Consider the following 22,338-nt stretch of genomic DNA (forward strand, 5'->3'; position numbering starts at 1 on the left):
GGTATAAGGTTAGGTTGTTTATTTGAGATTTTTCTTGTTTCTTGAGGTAGGCCTGTATTGCTAGAAACTTCCCTTTTGGAACCACTTTTGCTGTATCCCAAAGGTTTTGAGCCATTGTGTTTTAATTTTCATTTGTTTCAATGTACTTTATTTCTTCTTTTATTTCCTGGTTGGGCCTATTCATTGTTTAGTAGCATGTTGTTTAACCTCCATATATTTGTGGTCTTTCCAGAAATTTTCTTGTGGTTGACTTCTAGTTTCATAGCATTGTGGTTAGAAATGGTTCTTGGTATGACTTCCATTTTCTTGAATTTGTTGAGGCTTGTTTTATGGGCTAATATGTGATCTATTCTGGGGAATGATCTGTGTGCACTTAAAAAGACTGTGTATTCTGCTGTTTTTGGATGGAATATTCTGAATATATCTCTTAAATCCACGTGTTCCAGTGTGTCATTTAGTCATTGTTTCCTTGTTTATTTTCTGTTTAGATGGTCGGTCTATTGATATAAGTGGGGTGTTAGAGTCCCCTCCGGTTACTGTATTATTATTGATTTTGTTGATCATGTTTATTATTAACTCTTTTATGTATTTGGGTGCTCCCATTTGGTGTGCATAAATTTTTACAATTGTTATATCTTCTTGTTAGATTGTCCCCTTCTTGTTATAGTCTTTGTTTTAATGTCTGTTTTGGCAGATATAAGCATTGTTACTCTGACTTTCTTTTGACATCCATTTGCATTATAAATGTTTCTCCGTCTATCTATCAATCTGAAGGTGTCTTTAGATCTAAAATGGGTATCTTTTAGGCAGCATATAGATGGGACTTTTTTGTAATTATCCATTCTGCCACCCTTAATATCTTTTGATTGGAGCATTTAGTCCATTTACACTGAGTTATTGATAGATATGTATGCATTACTATTTTATTACTTGTTTTGTAGTTGTTTCTGAAGATTTTCTCTGAACCTTTTTTGCCTTTCTCTCTTTCATGGTTTGCTGGTTTTCTTTTGTGATATATTTGCATTTCTTCCTCTTTATTCCTTGCATATTTATTAGTGGTTTTTGATTTGTGATTACCATGACGTTTATATATAGCATCTGCTTATAGCAGTCTATAGTAAGTTGATGATTCTTTTAGTTTGAACTCATTCTTTACTCCTCCCGTCCCTACATTTTAGGTGTATGGTGTCATATTTTACATCTTTTTATTTTGTGAGTTCCTTAACGTATTTTTTACATAAATATTCACTTTTACAGCTTTTGTGTTTCCTACCTTGATACTGTCACTTTTGATCTCTCTGTTTCACACAAAGGATTCCTTTAATATTTCTTTCAGGTTTTGACTAATGGTCATGAACACCTTTAGGTTTTGTTTTTCTGGAAAACTCTATTTCTACTTCTATTCTGAATGATAGCCTTGTTGGATAGAGTATTCTTGGCTGCAGATTTTTCCCATCTAGCACTTTGAATAAATCATGCCACTCCTTTCAGGCTTGGAAAGTTTCTGCTGAATAATTGGCTGCTCACCTTATGGGGTTTCCCTTGCATGTTACTATCTTCTTTTGTCTTGCTGCTTTTAATATTTTTTCTTTATCACTGTATTTGGCAGTTTCATTACAATATGTCTTGTGTTTTGTTGATTTTGTTGGAGGTTTCTCCATGTCTCCTGGATCTGGGTATCTGTTTCTTTCCCCAGATTAGGGAAGTTTTCGGCTATTTTTTCAAATAAATTTTTGCCCTCTTTTCTCTGTTTCATTTTTCTGGGACTCCTATAATATGAATATTATTATGTTTGATGGAGTCACTGAGTTCCCTAACTCTGTTCTTGTTTTACATAATTCTTTTTTTCTCTTTTTTGTTGAGTTTGGTTACTTTCCATTACTCTCTTTTCTAGGTCAGTAATTAATCTTTCTGCTTCTTCCAGCCTGCTGTTTATTGCATCAAGCATGTTTCTAATCTCAGTTTTTGCACTCTTCCTCTCTGATTGGTTCTTTTTTTATTGCCGTGTTAAGGGTCTCTCTGATGTCTTCTGCTCTTTTCTCAGATCCTGTGAGTATCCTCATGATCATTGCTCTAATTACTCCACCAGGCAAATTACTTATATCTATTTTGCTTAGATCTCCAGTCATGACCTTGTCCTATTTTTTCATTTGGTACAGATATCTCTGTCTTCTCATTTTGTCTCTCCCTGTTCCTGTTTCTGTTTGTTAGGAAAGTCAGCTATATCTCCTGTTCTTGAGGGTAATGGTGTTATGAAGAAGAGGTCTTATTTTGCTGTTCCATGTAGTGTCCCCTGTTCCTCAGGGCTTGGCAGTTCTGGGAGTGTCTCCATTGTGTGCTCTGTGTGTACTGCATTTGTGTCCTGGCTGCTTTATCCTTCCAGCCGCTTGTCTGCAGAGGCTCTCTTTGTATGGTGTGGGCAGTATTTGGTCCCTGGCCTGAATCTGGCAAATTTTTATTAGATATGCTCTGGTCTGCTTGTCACATGAGATCTGTTGCCACTCTGCAAAACTACTGGGTCAGCAGACATGGTGTGAGGTGGGGTTTGCCCCCGTCTTCTGGGGGAGGGTGCTTGCCATGTCAAGTGTGACTGGGAAGGATGAGGCAAGTGTGACTGGGAAGGGTGGTTTCACCACAGTGTGGGCGGGCGGGGCTTGGTGTAAGCAAGTTAGGTAGCATGTGTCATTCCTGTGCTGGTTCCCATAGGAGGCTCTCTGTTTATGCTGAGAGATGGCAGAGGGAAATGGCATCTACCAGCTTCTTTGTTCCCAGAGAGGTCTTTCCATGAACGCTGTGTCTCTGGGACATGCTCCTAAATGAGCAAATATCCTCTGCAATATGTGCCCACGTGTTCTTCAGATCGCTGTTTCAGTGCTGAATGTCTAGGGATTGTTTGCCTTCCTTCTTTCCAAAGTAGCACAATGCCTTTCAGGCTGTATCTGTGCCAAGCCCACTGCCCTTTAAAACTCCAGGCTTGAAGCCTTGCTGGTTGCAAGAATTCATGAAATTCTGCCCCTCTCACCTTATAAACCAATTGCTATGGGAATTCATTTTTCCTGTGTTTGGCTCTCCTGTTTGCTAGTCTGTCTCTTGCCCTTCTCTGTGTTGCAGGTACCTCCCCACTGCAATGGCCATGATCTTTTTTTCTCCCAGTCCCTGTCTTTGCACTCCCTATCGTCTTTGAGGTGGCCTGTTCTCTACCTTTAGTTGTGGAGTTTGTTCTGCCAGTATTTAGGTCAATTTTTGGGCTACTTAGGATGATTTGATAATTACTTAGTTGTGTTCACGGGAAGAGGTGATCCTAGGGTCCTTGTACAGTGCCACCATCTTTCCCTCCTCTTCCTTGACTCCATAGCTTTTAACAATTCATCACCCCGTCACACTTTGGTCATGTGATAGGAATAAGCACAGTCTTCCCTACTTCTCGTCAATGTGAACCATGATTTGAGATGTTCTATGATAAACTGGTGAGTGAACACACAGAGTAACTGAGTTGCCAGAGTGAAGAAGGGGGTGGGAGGATGGGCGAAATGGGTGAAGAGTGGTAGGAGATAACAGACTTCCAGTTATAGAATGAATAAGTCATGGGAATAAAAGGCACAGCATAAGGAATATAGTCAATGATAACATAATAGCATTGTATGGTGAGAGGTGGTAGCTACACTTGTGGTGAACATAGCATAATGTTTAAACTTGTCAAATCACCATGTCGTACATGTGAAACTAATGTAACATTGTGTGTCAACTAACCCAAATAAAATAAAAATGAAGTAAGTCCGTATTTATTGATTACTTGCTACATATCAGGTACTGGTACAGAAGCAAAGTGGCATGTGGAGAGGACTGACGCAGAGATCATTTCCTTAAAAAGTTTCCAATCTAGTTGGTTGCTGGTTTATAGTGTAGCACCACACTTTAGAGATGCCATACACTTGCCACAGATGGTTGATACTGTTAAGCCTAGTGGAAGGTGAGATTAAAGTGGGCTGGTGTGATTAAAGACTTCCAGAAAGAAGTAGGTTTTACCTAAATGTAGATGGGAATAACATCAAAGGCATAGGGTTGGGAAGGCCTGGAAACATATTGGGAGGATCTTGAGATAGGTTGGAGATTGGAAGATGGTGAGGGAGACCATTGTGCAAGTCAAACTGTGAAGGGTCTTCATATCAGACAAAAGAGTACATTCATTCATTTAATGGATGTTTATTGAGCAATTGCTATGCACTAGCACTTGTGTAGATATTCAGGTAGAGCAGTAGGCAGAAGACAAAAATCCCTGTCCTCAAAGAAACTTAAATTCTGTTTGAGGAAGTAGATGACAAGTCAGTTACAAATCAGATTGTATGACTGATTAAGTAGGGGATAGGGTGTGTCCGGTGTAGGAGGTAGTGGCTATAAATTTATAGTTTTAACTTTTTCATTTCGAAAGCAGAGAGCTGTTAACAAACTTCTCATATTTTGTTTTGGCAGAACATTTATCCTTGGGATTGCCTAAGAGAGATGATTTGGAAGTGAGAAGTTAGGTGTGGAGAAGCATGGAGGCAGGTAGGAAGGTCAAGGTCAAGTCAGAGCTGGGTCTAGCTTGTTATTCTGAGTCTAGCTGCTGTGGTATTGTGGAAAAATCACTGGATTTGAATCCATATGGTTTGGACTCTGCCAGTAACCTTAGGTCACTTCAATTCCCTAGGCTTATTTTCTCTTCTGTAGAAATATCTAACAAGAGTTTTTTCTGGATTACTTGGCATAATATGAATAAAAATTTTATTAGTTGTGTAATACTGTACAAGGTGAAGAGTTATTATGGACAGTGCCTGTGAAAATTGCATTTCCATTCTTTTTGGTCCGTCTACAGTTCTGATAGTAACATTTAATTTTTTGTGTCAGTGAAGTCATAAAGTACAATTTTAAATCACAAAGTGCAACTAATACAAGATACTCTATAAGAGGTACTATCCTAGATACTGGGAGTGCACTGGTGACCAATACTACTTATACCCCAGGAAGTTTTCTTTCTTCCTTGTTCAAGGCTGCCAGCATGAAAGAAGGGAAATTTGGTTGTGGAGTAGGTAGTATATTCAGTACTGGCCACACTCCTTCTGCAACCTTGCCCTGTATAGCAACCAGCCTTCCCACCACACTGAACCATGTTATTACTGATATTTCTCTTTGTCTCTTAATTTCTTTGTCTTTCTGTCTGTCTCTATCATTCATTCGTTTGCAGCTACATTTCCTTCTGCCTGAAGCACCCTTCCCTGCCATATTTTTTTTTTTTAGCAATCTCTAATTTCACATCCTCAACTCATATATCCCCCTCCTTCAGGACGCCTTCTCTGATATTTTTCCCACTGTCAGAGTTACTCCGCTGAATTGCACTTGTTCCATGTGAGTCACCATCACCAGAATGAGCTCCTTGAAAGCAGGATTGTATTTTGTCTCTCTTTGGGTCTCTGGTACTTAGTGCTGGAATTGCTATTAAGGAAATGCTTGCTGACTGAAGGAATCATAACTATACAGATCCCTCTGTGTTATCTAAGAAAATTTTCAACAGTCCTGTATTTGTGAATCTTTAATGAACCTAAACATAAACCAAAGGCTTAATGACTGAAAAGTGTATCATAGAGAGACTATAGAATATAGTAATAAGGCTTTATAACAATTATGGGGATATAATTCTAGATCCAGATCACATTGTAGCTCCTTCTGTTCCTGGAGATGGGGCCTGGAAGCAAGTCCTTTAATCTCTCTGTGACCCACTTTTCTCATCTGTAAGATGAGGATCATAGTCATCTCTACCTCATAGGGTTGTTTTGAGAATTACATGAACTAATATATATATATGTGTGTGTGTGTGTATAATATTTGACGCTTCTTAGTACATAGTAAGTACTCTATAAATGTTAGCTTTTCTTACCTAAATCAACTAGTTACCCAGCATATTTATGGACAAGGCAGTTTGAGAAGTCTAGTGATCTCTTTAATTTCAACATTACTGAAAACAGGTATTTCCTGAGTGCCTGCCATGATCTAGGTACTAAGGCACAGTTGGATAAAATTTGGTGTCTGCTGCCATCAGGAGTCTTTGCTTTTTGTTTTGAAAGATTTTCCTGCAGAAATTTCTTGACATTCTAAGATTTTAGTCACACATAATATTAGCATTTGTCATAAGAGTTTCTTGAAAAAATTTCAGTTGTTCACCATGTGATTACTCAACAAAGAATTCCTGTTATCTCTGCACATATAGCTACTGGCATATTTCTCAAAGATGTCTGCAGGTTTTCCTAAGGTCTCAATTTCAAATTCTTTTACCTCAGGCAACCACTGATCTGTTTCTATCTCTATAGTTTTGTCATTTCAAGAATATTTATTAAATGGAATCCTATAGAATGTGAACTTTTGAGACTGGCATTTTTTTTTTTTTTACTCAGCATGATGCCCTTGTGATCCATCTGAGTGTTCCATTGTATGGATGTACTGGTTTTTTATCCATTCTCCAGTTGAAGGACATTTGGATTGTTTGCAGTTTTTGGTGATTACAAATACAGCCGCGTTAAACATTGTCATACAGGTTTTCATGTGAATGCAAGTTTTCATTTCTAGAGGATAAATGCCCAGAAATGGGATTGTGGGCTCATATATGTACATGTTTAATATTATAAGAAACTGACTAGCCCTTTTTCAGAGTGGCTAAACCAATTTATATTCCCACTAGCGATGTATGATAATTCCATTTTCTCTGTATCCTTGCCAGCACTTGGTATTGTCACTATATTTTATTGTAGCCATGCTAATAGGTGTGTAGTGAAATCTCATCTGGGCCTTAATTTGCTATTCCTTAGTGGCTGATGATGTTGAATATCTTTTCATGTGCTTATTTGCCATCTGTATATTTTGTTTCACTAAGTATCTGCTCAAGTGTTTCGCCCATTATCTCATTGGGTTGTTTGTTTTCTTACCTTTGGGTTTAGTAAATCATTTATATACTCTGGATATGAGTTCTTTGTAAAATATGTAATTTACAAATATTTTCTTCTAGTCTGTGGCTTACTTTTTTGAACATTTTCTCATTAGGGTCTTCAACAGAACAAGTTTTTAGTTTTGGTGAAGCCCAATGTATTTACTTTTTCTTTATGTATTGTGCTTATGGTGTCCAAGAACATGTCACATAACCCTAGGTTACTAAAATTTTATCTTATGGTTTCTTGTAGAGGTGTCACAAGTTTAGGTTTTACATTTAGATCTATGGTCTATTTTGAGTTCATTTTTGTATAAGGTGCAAGGTTTAGGTTGAAGTGGTTTGTTTGTTTTTGCCTATGGATATCCAATTGCTCCACAACATTTGTTGAAAAATCTCTGCCACTTCTTAACTGTGACACCTTGGGAAATTATTTAACCTCTCATGGCCTTATTTTCCTTTCCTCAAAAATGGGGATAATAATAGGACATAACTTCTAAGGTTGAAGTGAGGATTCTAGACTAGATGTGTAAACACCTGCTAGTAGCCATTATTATTACACTTACAGAGTTTCAAATTTTGGTAATTTATTTTATAATTTACAAAATTTGATAACATACATTGTCTCTTTTAATCCTTTCCAAGGATGTTGGGGAACATGGATCAGTGCTAACGTAGGGTTCTGGCAGATGGGTTCTATTGAGATGATGACTGAAAGTACTTGTAGTGAGGAAGTGACAGCAATTCCCATTGGGAAGAGGAGCTGAGACCAAGGCCAGTTCAGTACAAGTCAAGAGTATGTGTAGCCAAAAACGGGAAATAAAAAATGAAGTCAAATGTTATGGAAGAGAGAATTCAAGAAAATTTTTCAGAATTGGTAAGGGCAAATGGGGTTCTGGACTTTGTGTATAGAGTAAAATATTGGGATACACTCTTATTGAATTGTGGCCTCATAGCCTTTTTTAAAGGTCTTGGACTTGGCATTTCACTTCAGGATGCTCTTTACTAGCTGTGTGGAAGTCTTTTGCCCTCTTTTCTCTAAGTGAATTTAGTCCAAGACCTTGTTTTGCTGTGAACACTTCTGATTTGACGCCAATAGTGTGGTGATGTGCCAGGTGCCCTCTGGGAAATCTTTCTAAAACATACCGCTTAATAAAGCTGTAAAGGCTGAAGAACCTTCTCAGAAAGCTGATTGTGCCTGTGGTAGGTCTTGGTCTGGAAGCCATTTCAAAAACTGGATACCATGCCACTTTGTTGATCCCCATTATGCTCTCTGGCATTGCATATCTTGTTGGCTGCCTAGGAACTCTCCTTAGTCTCCCTGAGAAAGAGCTGGAAGCTTCAGTGGTTTTTTTTGTTTGTTTGTTTGCTTTTTTGTTTGTTTTTTACTTCCTCTTTGGTCTGTGTTCTGAGATCCTACGTGAATTAATCTTTTCTGATAAGCACGTGTAGTCACAACCATTCTGACCAGAGATTCCTATCAGTCTGGTCAAGTGTGAAGTTTTACTTAGGGTAGTGTCATTGGAAACCGATAGTATAATTGAAATTGCCTCTGAGCTGCAAGAAAAAGCAAAACAAATATGTTTTATTGCACAGTACTGAAGATCAACTCATTGTGGTGGTTTATGTGTAAACCTCCAAGATGATAATGGTACCTGACTTCAGTCCTTTGTAGTTTAGAAAGCCCTGTGATGTGCCCTATTTAATTTGACTCTTCCAACAAGGACAAGAGAGGCAGGGCAGGGATTATTTTTCATATTTTATAGATATGCAAGCTGTCAGGGATTTGGAACTGGAGGGGGCTGGGTTATCACCCATAGTGTTCAAGAGCATAGTTTCTGAGGCAGATTGCCTACTTTTTTTTGAATTTTTGTATTTTGGTAAAATATATTATATAACATAAAATTTGTGATTTTGAACATTTACAAATGTACACTTCAGTGGCATTACATTCGTAATGGTGTATAACCATTACCACTGTTTCTAAAATGTCTTCATCACCCCAAACAAAAACTCTGTAACCATTAAATAACTCCCCATTAGCCCTCCCCTCAGCCCTTACTAACCTCTAATCTACCGTCTGTATGAATTTCCCTATTCTAGATATTTCATGTAAATGGAATAATATAATATTTGTCCTTTTATAGCTGGCTTATTTCACTTAGCATAATGTTTTCAAGGTTCATTCATGTTGTAGCACACATCGCTATGTCATTTCTTCCTATTGGCAAGTAATGAATATTCTGTGGTTTCTGTGTGTATGTGATATATATATCACATATTATTTATCCATTCATCTGTTGATAGGGATTTAGGTTACTTCCACATGTTGACCACTGTGAATTGTGCTCTGTGAACATTTGTGAATAAGTTTTTGTTTGAATACCTGTTTTAATTCTTTTGGGTTATACCTAGGAGTAGATTTGCTGGGTCATATGGTAATTCTTTTTTTTTTAAGATTTTATTTATTTATTTGAGAGAGAGAGAGAGAGAGCATGAGCGGGCAGAAGGGCAGAGGGAGAGAGAGAATCTCAAGCATACTCTGCGCTGAGAGCCCGACACATGGGGCTCCATCTCACAATGAGATCAAGACATGAGCCAAAATCAAGAGTCGGATGCTTAAACAACTGAGCCATCCAGGTGCCTCCATATGGTAATTCTGTATTTAGCTTTTTGAGGATCTTTCAAACTTTCCTACAGCAGTGGTACCATTTTACATTCCCACTGGCAATGTACAAGAGTTCCAACTTCTTCATATCTTCACCAACACTTCCTAGTTATTTTTTTTAAACTACATCCTAGTAGGTGTGAAGGAGATATATTATTATAGATTTTATTTTCATTTCTCTAATGACTAAGAATGAGCATCTTTTCATATGCTTATTTTCCATCTGTATATCTTCTTTGGAGAAATGTCTATTCAAGTCCTTTGCCCATTTTTAAATTGGGTTATTTATCTTTTTGTTGCTGATCTGTAGTTTTCTATGTGCTGGCTATTAACCCTTATCAGATATATGGCTTCCAAATATTTTCTCCCATTCTGTAGGCTTTCACTTTCTTGATGATGTCCTTTGTTGCACAACAGTTTTAAATTTTGATGAAATCCAATTTTTCTATTTTTCTTTGTTGTTCATGATTTTGTTATTATATCTAAATTCATTGTCAAGTCTGTGGTCATGAAGATTTACTCCCATGTTTTCTTCTAAGAGTTTTATGCTTTTACCTCTTATTTTAGGTTTTACTCACTTGAGTAAATTTTGGATGTGATGTGTTGTAAAGGTCCAAATTTATTATTTTGCCTGTGGAAATACACTTGTCCAGCCACATTTGTTGAACACACTGTTCTTTTTCCATTGAATGGATTTGACATCCTTGTCAGTTTCTGACTTAAAGTCTTTTTTGTGTTTTATTAGTATATCCACCTCAACTCTCTTTTGGTTCCTGTTTGCAAATAGTCTCTTTTTATGGCTGAATAGTATTCCATTGTATACATATGTATATGTATACATACACACCACATCTTTATCCATTCATCCATCAGTGGACATTATTGTTTCTATATCTTAGCTATTGTTAATAATGCTGCAATGAACATAAGGGTGCAGATTTCTTTTTGAGTTAGGTTTTTCATTTTCTTCAGATAAATACCCAGAAGTGGAATTACTAGATCATATGGTAGTTCTATTTTTAATTTTTTTGGGAAATCTCCATACTATTTTCCATAGTGGCTGTACCATTTTATGTCCCTACCAGCATTCACAAGGATTTCCATTTTTTTCCACATCCTTGCCAACACTTATTTCTTGTCCTTTAGGTACTAGCATTCTAACAGGTATGAGGTGATAACTCATTGTGGTTTTGATATGCATTTCCCTAATGATTAGTGATGTTGAGCATCTTTTCACGTGTCTGTTGGCCATCTGTAGGTTTTCTTTGGAAAAATGTCTATTCAGTGGCTAAAATTAACTCAGGAAACAACAGATGTTGGTGAGGATGTGGAGAAAGGGAAACCCTCTTATATTGTTGGTAAGAATGCAAACTGGTGCAGCCACCCTGGAAAACAATATGGAAGTTCCTCAAAAAGTTAAAAATAGAACTACGACCCAGGAATTGTACTACTAGGTATTTATCTAAAGGATACAAAAATAGTGATTTAAAGGGGCGCATGCATCCCAATGTTTATAGCAGCAATGTCCACGAGTGTCAATATATGGAAAGAGCCCAGATGTCCATCGACGGATGAATAGCTAAAGATGTGGGGTGTGTGTGTGTGTGTGTGTGTGTGTGTGTGTGTGTGTGTGTGTGTGTGTAATGGAATATGTATATATATTTCATTCCAGTCAGAGAAAGACAAATACCATTTCACTCACGTATGGAATTTAAGAAATGAAACAGATGAACATAGGGGACGGGAAGGAAAAATAAGATAAAAATAGAGAGGCAAGTCATAAGAGACTCTTAACTATAGGGAAGAAACTGAGGGTTGCTGGAGGGGAGGTAGATGGGGGGACGGGGTAATTGGGTGATGGGTATTAGGGAGGGCACTTGATGTAATGAGCACTAGGTGTTATATGCAACTGATGAATCACTAAACTCTACCCTGAACCTAATAATACACTATATGTCAACTAACTTGAATTTAAATTAAAAAATAAAAAAAGTCTATTCAGATTCTCTGCCCATTTTTATTTTTATTTTTTTTAAAGATTTTATTTATTTATTTGAGAGAGAGAGAATGAGAGAGAGAGAGAGAGCATGAGCGGCGGGAGGGTCAGAGGGAGAAGCAGACTCCCCGCTGAGCAGGGAGTCCGATGTGGGACTCGAACCCGGGACTCCAGGATCATGACCTGAGGCAAAGGCAGTTGCTTAACAAACTGAGCCACCCAGGCGCCCTTCTCTGCCCATTTTTAAATCAGATGTATTTTTTGTTTTTGTTTTGTTTTGTTTTGTTTTCTATTTAGTTGTATGGGTTCTTTACTTTTTTGGATATTAACCTCTTACCAGATATATGATTTGCAAATATTTCCTCCCATTCAGTAGGTTGCCTTTTCATTTTGTTGATGATTTTTTTTTTTTTTTTTGCTGTTCAGAAGGTTTTTTGTTTTAAAGATTTTTATTTATTTATTTGACAGAGAGAGATACAGCGAGAGAAGGGACACAAGCAGGGGAGTGGGAGTGGGAGAGGGAGAAGCAGGCTCCTTGCTGAGTAGGGAGCCTGACACGGGGCTTGATCCCAGGACCCTGGGATCATGACCTGAGCTGAAGACAGTTGCTTAATGACTTAGCCACCCAGGCGCCCCAGCTGTTCAGAAGTTTTTTAGTCTGATGTAGTCCCACTTGTTTATCTTTGCTCTTGTTGCCTTTGCTTTTGGCGTCAGATCCAAAAATCCTTGCCAAGACTGATGTCAGGGAGTTTACTTACCATCTATATTTTCTTCTAGGGGTTTAATGATTTCAGGTCTTACATTCAAGTCTTTAATCCATTTGGAGTTAATTTTGTGTATGATGTAAGATAGTAGTCTCATTCCATTCTTTTGCATGTAGCTGTTTAGTTTTCCCGGTACCATTTATTGAAGATATTTTCCTTTCCCCATTGTATATTCTTGCCTTTTTTGTCATAAAATAATTGACCGTATACATGTGAGGGTTATTTCTGGGCTCTCTATTCTTTACCATTGATCTGTGTGTCTGTTTTTATGCCAGTACCATACTGTTTTGATAACTATTTGTATGGAATAATTTTTTCCATCCTTTATTTCTTTGGATGTATTTCTGTCTTTGGATCTAAAGTGAGTCTGTTGTAGATACCATGTAGTTGGATCCTGTTTTTTAATCCATTCCATGGATTAAATCCTATGTGATTATTTAATTGTATGGATCCATTCTATGGATTCTGCCTTTTTATTGGAGTGTTTAATCTGTTTACATTTAAAGTAATTATTGATAGGTAAGAACTTCTGCCATTTTGCTATTTGTTTTCTGTGTGTCCTCTACTATTTTTGTCCCTCATTTCCTTGTACTGCCTTCTTTTGTGTTTAGTTGAGTTTTTTGTAGTGAGACATTTTTATTCCCATCTCATTTCCTTTTATGTATGTTTTTAAAATATTTTATTTGCGGATACCTTGGGGATTACATTTAACATCCTTAATTTATAACAAGCAAGTTTGAATTGATACCAACTTAGCTCCAATAGCAAACAAATCTCTGCTTCTTTACAGCTCTGACCTTCCCCTGTGTATTTTTTTCACAAATTACATCTGTATTCACTGTGTGTCCAGGAACGTAGACATGTAATTATTTGTATGCATTTGTCTTTTAAATCATGTAGGAAATTAAAAAGTGCTGTTACAAACCAAAAATACAATAATGCTAGGTTTTATATTTGCATATATAGTTGCCTTTACAGGAGATCTTTATTTATACCTTCATTTTTGAGTTACTTTCTAGTGTCCTTTTATTTCGACCTAAAGGAGTCCATTTAGCATGTCTTGTAAGGGAAGTATAGTGGTAAAGAACTCCCTTAGCTTTTGTTTATCTGGGAATGTCTTATTTTCTCCCTCATTTTGAAGGACAGTTTTGGCCTCCATGGTTTCTAATGGGAAATTGGTTGTTAATCATAAATGAGGATCCCTTCTACATGACAAGTCACTTTTCTCTTTCAAGATCCTTCCTTTATCTTTGACTTTTGGCAGTTAATTACAGTGTGTCTGTGTGAGTCTCTTTGAGTTTGTTCTCCTTGAAGTTTGTTGAGCTTCTTGGATGTATAGATTTTTATCTTTCATCAAATTTGGCATGTTTGGGGCCATTATTTCTTCAAATAGTCTTTCTGCCCCTTTTACTGTCTGTTCACTTTCTGGCAGTCCTATAGTGTATATTCTTGTCTGCTTGATGGTGTCCCACAGGTCTCTGAGATTCTGTTCAGTCTTTAATATATTTAATGATTCTCATTTTATTTATGTATTATATTCCCAATTTTTATTTGCTGTTTTCCTTTAGCTCTTTTAGCATATTTAAAAAAGTTATTGTTCTGAAATTATTGCCTGGTAAATATGATATGTCGACATCCTAAGTTTCGGACTATTTTGTTCCTTTGGACAATACTTTTCCTGTTTCTTCATATGCTTTGTGATTTTTTTTGTTGTTGAAAAGTAAACATTTGAATATTATAAGGTGGTGACTCTGGAAATTAGATTCTCTCCCTTCCACAAGATTTTCTTTCTTTTTTCTTTAAACTATTTTGGCAAAGGCTATATCCTTTGGCTTTGTCCTGTGGGGTCACGAATGTCTCTGATACTTAGCTTGTGTTCAACTAGAATTTTGACACAGGTTTTCTTGAATGCCAAAAGCTGAAAACAAATATACAAACCAATAAACAAATAACTCTCCCAGTCTTTCCTGATTGGTCCTGTGCTTGAGTCATCCTTTAACAATTAGCCAGGCTTGCACTGACTAGGGATTGGCCCAAGGTGAAAGTTTAGGGTCTTCTCAGGTATTTTCTGAGAATGCATATTGCTCTGGGCATGAATGTGGTTTTGTTTGATTCCCCGTATACACAGTTGCTTTTGAATATTCTAATTTTCCGAGGAAACTCTCCCTTAGCTTTTGCTCCCATGCGGTAGTCAGTGTATTGTTGGTTTCAACATAATCTCCTGCCTGAAGCATCAGAGGGTTGTTAGGTCATCTGGCAGTATTTTCAAGAATTGCCCAACTACTTTCCCAGCTTGAGTTTTGAGTTACATGAAACAAACACAAGCACCTGACCTCAGTCTTTCAGGTATCCACCAGACAGGTTCAAACAGGTATACATGATGATTTGTGAAAAAGATCTGATCTGCACCTTCTAGGACCAAGGGCTAAGGTCACACACTGGGAACACAGGCTGCCACCATTTTAAGACCACAAATGCCATTGCATCAGAGATGGGGTGGATAAAAGGCAAGTTAAAAATCCCACAAACCTTCCTACTATTGTGAGGTTGCCTTATTTTTTTTTTAAAGATTTTATTTATTTGACAGAGAGAGACACAAGCGAGAGAGGGAACACAAGCAGGGGGAGTGGGAGAGGGAGAAGCAGGTTTCCCGCTGAGCAGGGAGCCCGATGTGGGCCTCCATCCCAGGACCCTGGGATCATGACCTGAGCCGAAGGCAGATGCCTAATGACTGAGCCACCCAGGTGCCCCGAGGTTGCCTTATTTTTGATTCAGCATTTTTTTGGTGAGTGTAAACTTTTGACTGTTTTCCAGAGTTCTGATGAAGTTGGTTCTGACATTTTCTACTTGCTTTCTGATGTTTCTGGATGAGGGAGTGGGGCAAGAGCTTAGAGCTACTATCTGCCATTTTGCTAATGTTACTTCCTGACTACACTTTTTAAAAATTTTAATTCCAGTTAACATACAGTGTAATATTAGTTTTAGCTGTACGATATAGTGTCTCAGCAGTACGATATAGTGTTTCAGCAAGTTCCATACATCACCCAGTGCTCATTACAAGTGTACTCCTTAAGCCCCATCACCTGTTTCACCCATCCCCTTGCCATCCTTCCCTCAGGTAACCCCATCACTTTTCTCTCTGTAGTTAAAAGTCTATTTCTTGGTTTGTCTCTCTCTTTTTAGTCCCCTTTGCTCATTTGTTTTGTTTCTCAAATTCCACATATAAATGAAACCATAGAGTATTTGTCTTTCTCTGACTTATTTTGCTTAGCACTATACTCTCTAGCTCCATCCACATCATTTCAAATGGCAAGATTCCATTCTTTTTTAATGGCTGAATAATACTCAATTGTGTGCATATGTATGTGTATATAGATACATACTCCCTTCTTTATCCATTCATCAATTTGATGGACACGGGCTACTTTCATAATTTGGCTATTGTAAATAATGCTGCTATAGACTTTGGGGTGCATGTATCCCTTCAAATTAGTATTTTTATATTCTTAGGGTAAATATTTAGTAGTGCAATTGCTAGATCATAGGTAGTTCTATTTTTAACCTTTTGAGGAATGTCCATACTGTTTTCCACAGTGGCTGCACCAGTTTGCATTCCCACAAACAGTACATGAGTGTTCATTTTTCTCCACATCCTTACCAACACCTGCTGTTTCTTGTGTTGTTGATCTTAACCATTCTGACAGGTGCGAGGTGATAACGCACTGTACTTTTGATTTGCATTTCCCTGATGGTAAGTGATGTGGAGCATTTTTTTCATGTGTCTCTTGGCCATCTGTATGTCTTCTTTGGAAAAATGTCTGTTCATGTCTTCTGCCTGTTTTTTACTGGATTATTCGTTTTTTGGGTGTTGCGATTTATAAGTTCTTTATATATTTTGGATACTAATCCTTTATCAGATATGCCATTTGCAAATATCTTCTCCCATTCAGTAGATTTCCTTTAAGTTTTGTTGATTGTTTCCTTTGCTGTGCAGAAGCTTCTTATTTTGGTGTACCCCCAATAGTTTATTTTTGCATTTGTTTGCCTTGCCTCAGGGGAACTATCTTGGAAAAAGTTGCTACAACCAATGTCAAAGAAATTGTAAAGGGGATTGTTTTCCTAATTTCTCTTTCTGTTGCTTCATTATTGGTGTATAGGAATGCAATATATTTCTGTACATTGGTTTTTTATCCTGTGACTTTACTGAATTAATTTAGTAGTTCTAGCAGTTTTTCATGGAGTCTTTAGGTTTTTTTGTATATAGTATTCTGTCATCTGTAATTAGTGAAAGTTTTACTTCTTCCTACCAATTTGGGTACCCTTTATTCCTTTTTGTTGTCTGATGGCTGTGGCTAGGACTTCCAGTACTATGTTGAATAATGGTGGTGACATCCTTGTCTTGTTCCTGGCCTTAGGGGAACAGTTCTCAGTTTTTCTCCATTGAGGATGGTGTTAACTGTGGGTTTTTCATAAATGACCTTTATTATGTTGAGGTGTGTACCCTATTAATGTACTCTGTTGAAGGTTTTTATAATGAATGGTTGTTTACTTTGTCAAATCCATTTTTTTTGCATCTATTGAAATGATCCTATGGTTCTTATCCTTTCTCTTATTGATATGTTGTGTCACATTGATCGATTTGTGAATATTGAACCATCCTTGCAACCCAGGAATAAATCCCACTTGATATTTTTGAATGACTTTTTTAATGTATTGTTGCATTAATTTTACGGTACTTTTTGTGGATTTTTGCATCTGTGTTTATCAGAGATACTGGCCTGTGGTTCTCTTTTTTGTGGTGTCTTTTTCTTGTTTTGCTATCGGGGTATTGCCGGCCTCATAGAATAAATTTGGAAGTTTTCCTTCTTCCATTTCTTAGAATAGTTTCAGAAGTGTAGGTATTAACTTTTAAAACTCACATAGGTATTAATTCTTCTTTAAATATTTGGTATAGTTTGCCTATAAGCCATGTATTACTGGACTGTTCTTTGTTGGAAGTTTTTGATTACTGATTGAATTTATTTGCTGGGAATCAATCAGTTCAAATTTTCCATTTCTTCCTGTTTCAGTTTTGATAGTTTATATATTTCTCAGAATTTATCCATTTCTTCTAGGTTGTTCAATTTGTTGCCATATAGTTTTTCATAATATTCCTTTAGAATTACTTGCATTTCTGTGGTGTTGGTTGTTATTGATTGTGATTTTATTTATTTGAGTCCTTTCTCTTTTTTTCCTGATAAGTCTGGCTAGAGGTTTATCAATTTTATTGATTTTTTTTTCAAGAATCAGCTCCTGGTTTCATTGATCTGTTCTGTTGTTTTTTCAATTTCTATATCATTTATTTTTGCTCTAATGTTTATTATTTCCTTCCTTCTGCTGGTTTTAGGTTTTGTTTGTTTTTCTTTTTCTAGCTCCTTTAGGTGTAATGGTGGGTTTTTTATTTGAGATTTTTCCTGCTTATTGAAGTAGGCCTATATTGCTATGTACATCCTTCTTAGAACTGCTTTTGCTATATCCCAAAAGTTTTGGACCACTGTTTTCATTTTCATTTGTTTCCATGTACTTTTTAATTTCTTCCTGATTTCCTGGTTGACCCATTCATTGTTTATTAGCATGTTATTTAACCTCCATATATTTTTGGTCTTTCCAGAAATTTTCTTTTGGTTGACTTCTAGTTTCATAGTGTTGTGTTCAGAAAAATTTCGTGGTATGACTTCCATCTTCTTGAAATTGTTGAGACTTGTTTTGTGGGCTAATATGTCACCTATTCTGGAGAATGTTCCTTGTGCACTTGAAAAGAATGTGTATTGTGTTGTTTTAGGATTAAATGTTCTGAATATATCTATTAAAATCCTTCTGGTGCCGTGCGTCATTCAAAGCCGTTGTTTCCTTGTTGACTTCATGTTTATACGATCTGTCCATTGATGTAAGTGGGGATGTAAAATCCCCTACAATTGTTGTATTATTATCAATTAGTTCTTTTATGTTTGTTATTAACACTTAATGTATTTGGGTACTCCTATGTTGGGTGCATAAATATCTACCATAGTTATATCTTCTTGTTGGATTGTCCCTTTATTATTGTATAGTGTCCTACTTTGTCTTTTATTACGGTCTTTTTTTAAAAGTCTATTTTGTCTGATGTAAGTATCGCTACTCTGACTTTCTTTTGACATCCATTTGCATGATAGATCTTTCTCCATCCCCTCACTTTCAATCTGCAGGTGTCTTTAGGTCTAAAGTGAATGTCTTGTAGGCAGCAGATAGATGGGTCTTGTTTTTTAATTCATTCTGTCACCCTGTATATTTTGTTTGGAGCATTTAGTCCATTTACATTCAAAGTAATTATTTATAGGTATGTGTATATTGCTATTCTATTACTTGTTTTGTATTTCTGAATATTTTCTTGCTACTTCTAAGTAGAGGGTGAAGTGATACTACTTCTAAGTGTTGATTGGTAGATAGTAGATTTCCACTAATTGGTAGTTTTCTTTGCTACTTCTTGGAGAGAACTTTGTTCACTGACATTTTCCCATTTCAGCTCAGACCTTGTATATGATTATATTATTGTGTAAAATTAGAGTACTATTACTCTCTTCAGTGAATTTGCCAATGAGGGAAAAGGTAATAGCTATAATTGGTCAGAGAGACATTCCTAATGCTGAGTGGGAAGACAGCTGCTTATGGAAAATGAACAAAAAATGGTCATTACTTCATGTCAGCTTGTACATTATGAGATTTTTGCTTCCTGTTGTTGTTTTCTTATATTAATCATGTAACGGTGTCCTTACATTAACCAAGTCCCCATCTACTTGCCACACTGATCTACCAGCTTTTTCAGCATGCTAGGTCCTTTTGTAAGCAATTTGTTAGTATTATCAAGACTTAGTGTTAAGGCTGTATAAATTGGAAAAATTGTTATTGGGAATAGATATTCTTAGCCATTACTTTAAAATCCATCTTTTTGGGCTCCTGGGTAGCTCAGTTGGTTAAGCGACTGCCTTCAGCTTAGGTCATGATCCTGGAGTCCCGGGATCGAGTCCTGCATCGGGCTCCCTGCTGAGCAGGGAGTTTGCTTCTCCCTCTGACCCTCTGCCCTCTCATGCTCTCTATCTCTCAAATAAATAAATAAATCTTTAAAAAAATAAAATCCATCTTTTTACCATATTAACTATACAGCACAAAAATGAAACATTGCAGTATATGTTGGGGGGGATGTTATTGCTCTGGCTGAAACACAAACATATAAAAGTAATTATTCCAATGGAAGTTTAAAATCACAGAAATACTACCGCCTTAAGCATCCCATCAAAGACAATTGGTGTTGGGCTAAAGGAACAGGAGATTATGAAAACCACCCAGCGAGCAAAGTTGTTGCTACCATGACAAGAGGTCCTAGAAAAAAATCCATGACAGACTCTTCATGTGCGTGGATATTAGAGATTGAGGAAGAATGCATTTTTATTAATTATTGAGAAAACCCAGCTTCCCCACACAGAACATACATTGAATAAGGGTGGACATATTACAGGCTATAGAATCAAAGAACCTTAGGGCTAGAAGGAAACTGAGCTCTTTTGGTATTTCAGTGCACACATATTTAAAAAATTTATTACAGAAAATTTTAAACATACCAAAACCAGAGTCTGGTATAATGAACCCCATGTATCCATCACTTACCGTTTTGTCAATGTTATTTCATGTATCTCCTCCCCCCCACCCCACCAACACACACACACACATACACACACACACACACACACAGTTTTTTTTTCTGGAGTATTTTAATACAGATCCCAAGTATGTCATTACAACCACAAATATTTCAGTATGTATCTCTGATAAGGACTTTTTAAGTATATATAACCACTACAGATCATCATATTCAATAAAAATTGCTGGTAATTTGTTAATATCATCTACTACCCAGTCTAAGTTTATATTTTTTGATTGCCTCAAACTGTATCTTTTTTTATTAGATTTAATTTTTTAGAGCAGTTTTATTTCACAGAAACATTGAGTTGAAAGTACAGAGTTTTCATATGCTCCCTAACTACACCCCCACCTTTCCCATATTATTAAAATCTTGCATATTTTACATAAGTTTTTACTCTTTATGTTGTACATGACCTGGGTTTTAACAAATGTATAATGATATATATCCACCATTACAGTAGCATACAGAATAATTGTTATATTCTAAACATCCCCTGTGTGCCACTTACACATTCTTATGTACCACTCCCTACTGAATCCTTGGCAATGATTGATCTTTTTACTGTCTCCATAGTTTTGTCTTTCTCAGAATGTCATATAGTTGGAATCATATGGTAGGACCCTTTTCAGATTGGCTACTTTCACTTAGCAATATGCATTTAGAGTTTCTCCATGTTATTTCATGGCTTGATAGCATTTTTTTTTTTTTCTGAGTAATACTTTGTTATCTGGATATACCATAGTTTATCCATTTACCTGCTGAATGATACACCAGTTGCTCCCAAGTTTTGGCAATTATGAATAAAGCTGTGTAAACATATGTGTGCAGGCTTTTGTGGGGACAAAAGTTTTTAACTCATTTGGGTAAATACCAAGGATGGTGTTTGCCAGATCATTTGATGAAAAGTATGTTTACTTTTGTTAAGAAACTGCCAAACTGTATTCCAAAGTGGGTGTACTATTTTCATTTTCATTTTCATTTTCATTTTCATTTTCATTAGCAATAAATGTTTTTTTTCTAAAGATTTTATTTATTTGAGAGAGAGAGCACGCACAAGCAGGGGGAGGGGCAGAGGAAGAGGGAGAAGCAGACTCCCTGCTAAGCAGGGAGCCTGACGCAGGGCTTGATCCAAGGACTCTGGGATCATGACGTGAGCTGAAGTGAGACACCTAACTAACTGAGCCACCCAGGCACCCCCTCCTTTACTTTTGAAGTATAATTTTGCATTTGCACATAATTCTAGGCTGATGGATTTTTTTTTCACCTCAGCATGATAAATATTTTACTCCACTGTTTTCTTGCTTGCATGGTTTCTTTTATTTATTTTTGCTTGCATGGTTTCTAAGGAGAATTTGGATATAATTCTTATCTTTCCTCCTCTATAAGTAAGGTGTTTTTTCCTCTGGCTTCTTTCTTTCTTTTTTTTTTCCTTTATTTTGATTTTCTGCAGTTTGAGTATGCTATACATGAGGGTAGGACTTTTTGGTATTTACCATGCTTCGTGTTCATTGAGCCCCCTAGATCTGTGGTTTGGTGTCTGAAAATAATTGGAAGGAAATTCTTAGTCATTATTGCTTCAAATATTTCTTTTGTTCTTTTCTTTCTTCTTTTCGTGGTAATTTCATTATGCATATGTCACACTGTTTTTAATTGCCCTACCAATTTTGGATATTCTGTCTGTCTTTCAATTATTTTTTTCTCTTTGCATTTCAGTTTTGGAAGTTTCTGTTGACTTATCTTCAAGCTTACACTAATCTTTCCTTGGCCTATTCCAATCATTTGATGAGCCCATAAAAGGCTTTCTTCATTTTTGTTCTTGATTCCTAGCATTTCCTTTTGATTCTTTTCTGTAGTTTACATCTTTTTGTTTACATTACTCATCTGTTCTTGCATGTTGTCCACTTTTTTCCATTAGAGCCCTTAACATATTAGTCATATTTTAAAAAAATCCCCGATTTAATTATTACAACATTTGTGAAACATCTGAGTCTAGTTTTGAAGCTTGCTGTGTCTCTTGAAATTGTGTTTTTTGTTTTTTAGTATGCTTTGTAAATTTTGTTAAATGTCAGGCATGATGTACTAGATAAAGGGAGTTGTGGTAAATATACCTTTAGTGTGAGACTTTATGTTTCTCTGGCTAAGACTTGGGTTGTATTGGTGTTTGCTATTTCTGGAGGTGTCAGAAACTAAAATTTCCTTTGGTATCCTTGTTTTTGTCTCCTTTTTTGTCTTTGGGTTTCC

The 22,338-nt window shown here is 36.5% G+C and overlaps 1 protein-coding gene across 2 annotated transcripts in view; it reads left to right on the forward strand.

Annotated features, from left to right (window-relative positions):
• Positions 1-22,338, forward strand: part of OPHN1 (oligophrenin 1) — a 486,250-nt gene that overhangs the window by 69,746 nt on the left and 394,166 nt on the right. The gene's annotated exons all lie outside the window — the stretch shown is intronic.

The sequence above is a fragment of the Eumetopias jubatus genome, unplaced genomic scaffold, assembly GCF_037043125.1.
Source record: "Eumetopias jubatus isolate StellerSeaLion01/CBP00866 unplaced genomic scaffold, mEumJub1_p1.0 scaffold_11, whole genome shotgun sequence".
Classification (NCBI taxonomy): Eukaryota; Metazoa; Chordata; class Mammalia; order Carnivora; family Otariidae; genus Eumetopias; species Eumetopias jubatus.